This window comes from Meleagris gallopavo, chromosome 5 (assembly GCF_000146605.3).
Source record: "Meleagris gallopavo isolate NT-WF06-2002-E0010 breed Aviagen turkey brand Nicholas breeding stock chromosome 5, Turkey_5.1, whole genome shotgun sequence".
Taxonomy (NCBI): domain Eukaryota; kingdom Metazoa; phylum Chordata; class Aves; order Galliformes; family Phasianidae; genus Meleagris; species Meleagris gallopavo.
In genome coordinates this window covers 53,618,514-53,625,259 of record NC_015015.2, presented here as the reverse complement: position 1 = coordinate 53,625,259, position 6,746 = coordinate 53,618,514, and the positions used below count along the sequence as shown (strand labels likewise).

The 6,746-nt window shown below is 57.0% G+C and overlaps 2 long non-coding RNA genes across 2 annotated transcripts in view; one reads left to right on the top strand and one right to left on the bottom strand.

Annotated features, from left to right (window-relative positions):
- Window positions 1-5,347: 5,347 nt before the first annotated feature.
- On the bottom strand, window positions 5,348-6,338 carry LOC104911272. The gene is made up of 2 exons (XR_793783.3): window positions 6,074-6,338; window positions 5,348-5,979 (listed from the first exon to the last, which is right to left on the bottom strand). It is a non-coding gene; the product is annotated as an uncharacterized LOC104911272 (long non-coding RNA).
- Window positions 6,339-6,533: 195 nt separating this feature from the next.
- The window catches only part of LOC109367923, a 3,330-nt gene continuing 3,117 nt past the window's right edge, over window positions 6,534-6,746 (top strand). Inside the window, exon 1 of the long non-coding RNA XR_002115500.2 lies at window positions 6,534-6,650. This is a non-coding gene — a long non-coding RNA (uncharacterized LOC109367923). The remainder of the gene's footprint in view (window positions 6,651-6,746) is intronic.

Below are 6,746 nucleotides of genomic sequence, written 5' to 3'. Positions count from 1 at the left end.
TGGGAAGCCAGGATGGCTGCAGGAGGGAGAATAAAAGTCTGTTTCTGCCTTTTTCCCTTCGATTCGGCCACTGGAGCATTGCAGGGCTCCTTGTGATTCGCCTTCCAGCAGCTGCAGCACAGAGGAGTCAGAAACACGAGCGGTGCTGCTGAGCTGCGCGGCCCCGTGATGTTGTTTCTGGCCGGCAGTTGGCTGAGCTCATGTCTTGTAATTAGTGGGTGGGCTCGGGGAGACCACTGCGGCTGCTGATCTCCCGGGGAAAGGGAGAAAATGAGCAGGATTAAGGAATTTCAGAAAATTACAGGCGTTCTCATTCCGCGTGAGCTTTGCCAGAAACACTAAGCCCTGGAGAAGGAAGGGCTGCTGAGAGCTGCGTTGGCCGTGGGCAGGGCCAGAGGGCTTTGTCACTCATCACCCCAACAACTCTGTGTGCATGTTGGGTTCCCGGTGTCTGTCTGCACAGGGATGTCTTCGTTCTCAATGAAGCCAAGCTGTTGAGGAGACACCACCACGTCCCCATGGGCCGTTGGAGCCTGGCTGAGCTCATCCCCTTGTTGCCTACAACCCATTGTCACTCACTGGGCTGTGTCCTGGTTTAGGGGTCTGGTAGGGGCTGGGATCACTGTGCCCATCAACCTCCCCGGGGGGCCTTTGTGTGCTCACACAGCCCCATGGTGCTCGGAGCTCAGCACACCAGGCAGATACAAACGGTTCTCTGAGTGCCACCTCCACAGAAGGAGACTCCCCCTCCAGCATCACCTCACTCTTGGTGGGATTTCCCCCAAACAATCATTTTTTTCAGCTTTTTGTTTCAAGAGGAGCCCAGATCGATGTGCAGAGCAGAGGGAGTTGCCCATCTCTGTGCCCAGACACGTGTCCTGCAGCTGCCTCCTGAACCACAATAGGCACAAAAGGCACAAACCCACAATGTTAGTTTGACCTAATCCTGCTCTTCTACCCCATGGGAACGGCTTATGCGATGGGTCCTTCCAGGGAGCAGCTCTATCTCTACACATCCACGTATCTGGATGTGACATGTTTATGAATTCCATCTCCTGCCCAGTGCAGACATTAATCATGCACTGTTCCACCCAAGCAACTCTCAAAGCACCCAATGTCACACCGGTGATGACCGCTTCCAACATCCCCCACGCAATTCCCACACCCTGGACACCAGCTTTAAAATAAATAGTTTGCAATGAAAAACAGCCAAGTTTGGGCAGATCCCTAAAAAACAGCCTGCTTTGGGCACCACTTTCCCATGGCAGGTGCCAGCTATCACCCCACTGGGACATCTCACCCCTGCTCTGGTGGCTGGCATGAGGCCATCAGCCCGCACCCACAATGACGGCACCATTTGCTCCTTCTCCCCAGCAGCCTCTCTGTTCCTCTCTTGTTATTTCAAGAAAATGGCCCTGTGGTTTCTTTGCCACATGAAAGCACCCCGGGGCTCAGGTGGACACTCTGGCTCCAGCTGAGCTGCCAGCAGTCCCTGCGGTTGGGATTTCCAGGGGAGAACAATCGTACCAGTGCAGATTGGAGGCACAGATACCCAGCTCAGGTGGGGCTGTGTAAGCACAGATTGCCCCAGCGTGCACCAGGATGGCTCCATGTGCTGCATTTGTTTTCCCCTTTACAGGTTTTGGGTTCTCCTGGTGACCATCACTGCAGCTCCTGCCCTGCTCGTGGCTTTTAGGGCATTATATCACAGTGCAGGGGCCATGCTGCACTGAGCTCCCCAAATAGTGAGTTACAGTTCCATCCTACCCACACCTTTCAGGTGCTGCTGCTGCTGGTTTTGCCTCTTTTCCTCCTGCTTTAAAGCAACCTGATCAATCAGGAATAGGAAGATCTTCATTCCCTCCATAAATCTCTGATTTGTTCCAGTGTGATGTGACCCCTCCTTCCACTGAACAAATGCTGAAGCTTTGCCCTTCTGTGGGTCCTGCACCCAGCAGTGGGGATGCATCCCCAGGGCTCAAGGAGGAGCACGCTGATGGTTTGCAGATGTGATTTCATTTTCAATTGTTTCTGATTTCCTTGGTTGTTGATTTTTTTGTTTGTTTGGTTGGTTCTAGAAAACAGACTATTCCTTCAGGGAGTGTTAGCCACAGGCCTCGTTGGGCATTGTGTTTTATTCCATTGTTTTTTGTGTTGTGTGATTAGCAATATTGAGTTACATAATGATAAGCCGTGGTGCCATATTACAAAGCTGAAGGCACAGTTCCTATCCCAGCTCACAACCTTCCGCCTGAGCAGGTAGCATTGTACAAAGGCAGAGGATCATGGAACCATATAATCACAGAATGTGATTACATTGGTTTGGAAGGGACCTTCAAGACCTCAGAACCGTGGAATCCCAACATGGTTGGGTTGGAAGGGACCTTGGTTGGCTGTCCCTTCCCCCCCTGCAGCTCAGGCTGCCCAGGGCCCCATCCATGGCCTTGGGCACCTCCAAGGGCTGCTCTGGGCAGCAGTGCCAGGGCCTCACCACCCTCTGAATAAGGAATTTCCTCCTAAATCTCCCCTCTTTTTAAAGCCATGAAAAAGCAGCTTGTGCCCAGCTGTTGGAGGCAAAGAGCTCCTGCAGGTAGAGAAAGGAGCCCCTCTGCCCACAGAGACACTTTCAGGAAGCTGAGGACCAGCGAATACAGGAAACTGTAATTGAACTAAATCCATCTCTTTGACCTCATTATTAGGATTGGGATTATATGCTTTGGAGAACGTTCAGCCCCCATATAAGGAGCTGGGAGTAAGTGCCAGAGGCTGCCCTGGGCTCCCCGCAGGCACCGTACAGACCCAGCACAGCAGCCACAGCTCATCCTTTGTGCACAGCTCCTGACAGAGGAGCACTCAGTGAGGGCTCCCACCTGTTCCCATGCACCACTCCTGCACTGCTCCCTGTCTGCTGCAGGAAAGCGTCAGCAAGGGAAGAGGGCAAAGGTGAAGCGTTATCGCGGTGCACGTGCTAAGTTTCTTTGCAGCTCTGTGGAGTGTTCAGCACCTCAGTAATAGTCAAACAGCTGCTGAATGGGGCTTTGTCTATGGCTGGCTGAGATTGCCTGCCTCGTGACAGCCGGCACTGCAGAACCGCCTGCAATATGGATGGATGCCCCATCCCAATCCCTCTCCCTGCACCACCCCAGCTCCAGTGCTCATCGGTGAGGTGCTGGCAGCCTGGTGCCTGGGCTGCATGGACACGGAGCACAGAGGTCCCTACCTGCACCGTCACTCCCACACAGCTGTGAATGTCGGTGGTCAGTCCTAAAATCGGTGGATTTAAACGCATTGGCTGAGCGAGCATCTGCCACTCACTGCATGACCAGGGTGGTAGGACTGAGAGCAGGGCTGTATCCGCCCTGTTCTGGGAACGGGGATGGAGAGCTCGTGGCAGGGTAGGGGCAGAGCAGGCATGATGTTTGCAAACGCTACCATAGGACGATACTCTCTAAACGTGACCTGGGAAATGACATGAGGAGTGAGGAGGGGGGTGGCTTCCTCGCTTGGCACTGGTTTTTACACACCGAATTTCCTGGCCAGGGAATCTCAGCATAACCCCCAGTGCTCTGCAGGCAGAAGTGGGCTGGGGAGAAGCGGGCTCCTCGTGTGGTTCTGCGGGGCGAAAGGCACTTACGGTAGAGGTGACCTTTCCAAATCCCTGCTTTGGACAGACATTTCCAATAAGGGCTGCAGACATGCCTGCCAGCCCCAGCCCTCTCAGCCTGCTCTCCATTTTCCTTCCATCCTCTCCAGGCTGAATTTAATCCGAGAAGGTTCCTTTGAGCTTTTGTGTGTTGCTGGGGGAGATGTGGGCGCGCAAGGGATCGCGTTACAACTTTCATTTCCTGAAATGTTTGAGGGAACATCCAGGGTTTTATCCACACATCAGGCAAAGTTGAGGGCTCAGGTTTCAGGTCTTGTCACTCAGCTGTCACCAAACAAATGAGCCTCTCAGAGCTGGAGACGGGGAGAGCTACCTGCTATTCATGACCCTAAAAGCAGGTGATCACTCATGGGAAAAGCAGGTAGAATTAATCATTCTGCTGTTCCCCATTTCCTCCCCTTTTTGGCTGACCTGGACACAGTGTGAAATCTGTCCTGGGAGGTGAGTGGGGGGGGCCGAGGGGGGATTAACCCCTTCCTGCCGATGAAAGCAGAGTAAAGAGAGGTGAGGGCGGGCCCGGGCTGCTCCCCAGGCTGGCTGTGCTGTGACAAGCTTACTGCGAGGTCAAGCGCGCCCGGAGGGAGCCGACCGAAGTGCGCCGGGCTCCGCTCCCACCTGCCCGACCCCGTCTTTCCTTATGCCCAGCATTTACTTCCAGGGCCTTCCCTCCGGCCCTCCCCACCTACCTGCAAGCTGTCCCCGGTAGGGAATGCAGAGCCGGGCAGTACGCAGGGCTCTGCAGACAGAAGGGTGGTGCGCGCGGCGCTGCGCGGCATCTGCGCGCTGTTTGCGCCATCCCGCTCTGCAGCCGACAGACCTGGCAGCGGCTCTGCGCGAGGGAGGGGGAGCTGGGAGAGCCAGGACCCCCCCGGCTGTCCCCCGGAAGCGGAGCCTTAAGGCCGCCTGCGCGCAGGAAGCGCCTCTGCGCCGTTTGCTTTGAAAATAGCCCCCGGCTCGAGATGCCCGCTTTGATTTGCACCGCGCAAGGCTAGAGCCCCGCGCAGTGTTTACTCTTCCACTCCAGCGAGCTTCGTGACGGGGCCCAATCGGTGCCCTGCGACGGGCAACGCGGGTCTCCGGCAGCGCTGCCCTTCCCGTCCCGTCCCCTCGGGGCGGCCGTACCCTCCCCGCTTCGCGGAGCCCCGCAGCGCCCGGCCCGGCTTCGGGGAATCCGAAGCGAGCGGAGGGCCTCGCGGAACCTGTCGGGACCGGCGCCGCGTGCCCCGATGGGGCGGCCGCCGCCACAGCCGGGGAGGATAAAACGCGCCCCGGTGCTGTGACCCCGCGACCGGATTCGGGCGGGAGGAGCCGGGGGCAGCCGAGGAGCGCGGCGGGACCCGCTCGGGAAGAAGGCGGCCAGGAGAGACCCTCCTGCAGAGGGTGACATTTCTCCACGGCCCGAGACCCCGAGTATAAACACGGTGGAGCCTTAAACGAACACCCGCTCGATGGTGCAAAACGCGGACGCGGGGGTGTGCGGAAAGTGGTACCATCCGAGCCGTGCAGCCGGGGACGGTCCCCGTGTGCAGCCCCCGAACCCCGACCTCGGCTCCATCCCTCGGTGGTGGCACAGCGAAGGGGCAGGGGCAGAAGGAGAGCGGCTCCCACGTCGTGGGAACGGGGGTGGCTGGAGGGGGGGGCGGGGAGAGGGCCTGAGGAGCCCCACAGAGAAGAGCGCAGCGTCAGGGTTCTGCCATCAGCGGTGTTTAATTTCGGCTGTGTGGGTACAATAGAAAAGAAACCTGAAAGCACACGCGAGGTCGGTAACACAGACTCGAGGCAGACAGCTGCGGGCTCACTGAGAGGCAGAGCTGGGGGTTGGGGGGGAAGAGGGGGGGCAGACAGAGAGAGAGGCGCTCCTGCAGAAGGAAGGGGCCGTCCGCATTTATTATCGCTGTTGTTCTTCTCCTAATGTGAAGCCGAATCGCTGCGTGTCCCGGCCGGGGAGCAGCACCGCCGCGTTAAGACATAGGCACTTGGTAAAACCCTCATACTGCCGCTTCCTAATTATATATATATATTTTTTTCTTTTTTAATTTTAAACTACATCGAAATCCTTCCGGTGAAGCTAAATATGAAAAAAAAGAAATGTAAACGAAAAGTTCCCCTCCCTCCTCCTACTGCCACAAAGGGCCCTGTGCTCCCTCTGCCTCTGGGCCGCATCAGTTGGGATTTATGGGGCACAATGGGGATCCGGGGTTTGGGGTTGGATTGTTTTCCCCACCCTCTTCCCTTTCATTTCTCTTTCTGTTGTTGTAATTCCCGCTCACTTGAACTCGAAAGGCTGAGGGCTTTCTGCCGCTCTCTGCGTTTGGCTACGTGGAAAAAAATAACAATAATAATAATAATAATAATAATAACAATAAAAATAACGACAGTAGGGAAGGGAGCTGGGGGGGGAGACCGGACCTGGAGCTGAGACCGTGGAGAAGAGCCGAAGTCACGTTCAGGATCACCGTCCACTATATACAACCGAGAGTCCGTGTCCGCGAGCGGAGCCCTTTAGGAGCCCAGGTCCACCAGGCTGGAGGTGAGCGGCCCCAGCAGCGAGTCCTGGAGCTGATGGCCCGGGAGGCTGTGCGTGCCCGGGGGAGCCGGCAGGGAGCCCAGCGGGTACGCGGAGCTCCTGCCGTGAGCGAGGTTCCCCTGCAACAGGAGGACCGAGTTCTGATCCGGGCTCTGCGGGGGTGAAAATTCTTCCTCGGAGCTGGACATGAGGGGTTTGCTCCCGTCCAGAGGGGAGAGCTGGTTGGGTTTGTTGGTGGCCGCGTTGTTGTTCTCCGTGTTCTCCCTGCGAAGGCAGAAGCACAGCGGGCGGTCAGGGCGGGGGCCTCCGCGATGGGGAAAGGAAGGGAAAAAAAAAAAAGAAAAGAAAAGGAAGAAAGCGCCCAGTATGTTCCTAACGGATCGTCCCGCAGCTGCCGGGCTCGGCCCCTATTTAGACAGCTGCTGCGCATCGCGCGTCCCGGAGCTGCCGGGAACCGAGGTGAGGAAAGACGCGGGGACTCTGCCGTTTCTTTTCGTCCGTCTTTTTCACTGCAAATCCCAGCGCGGCCCCGCGAGCCCGAGAACGGCGCTCGGC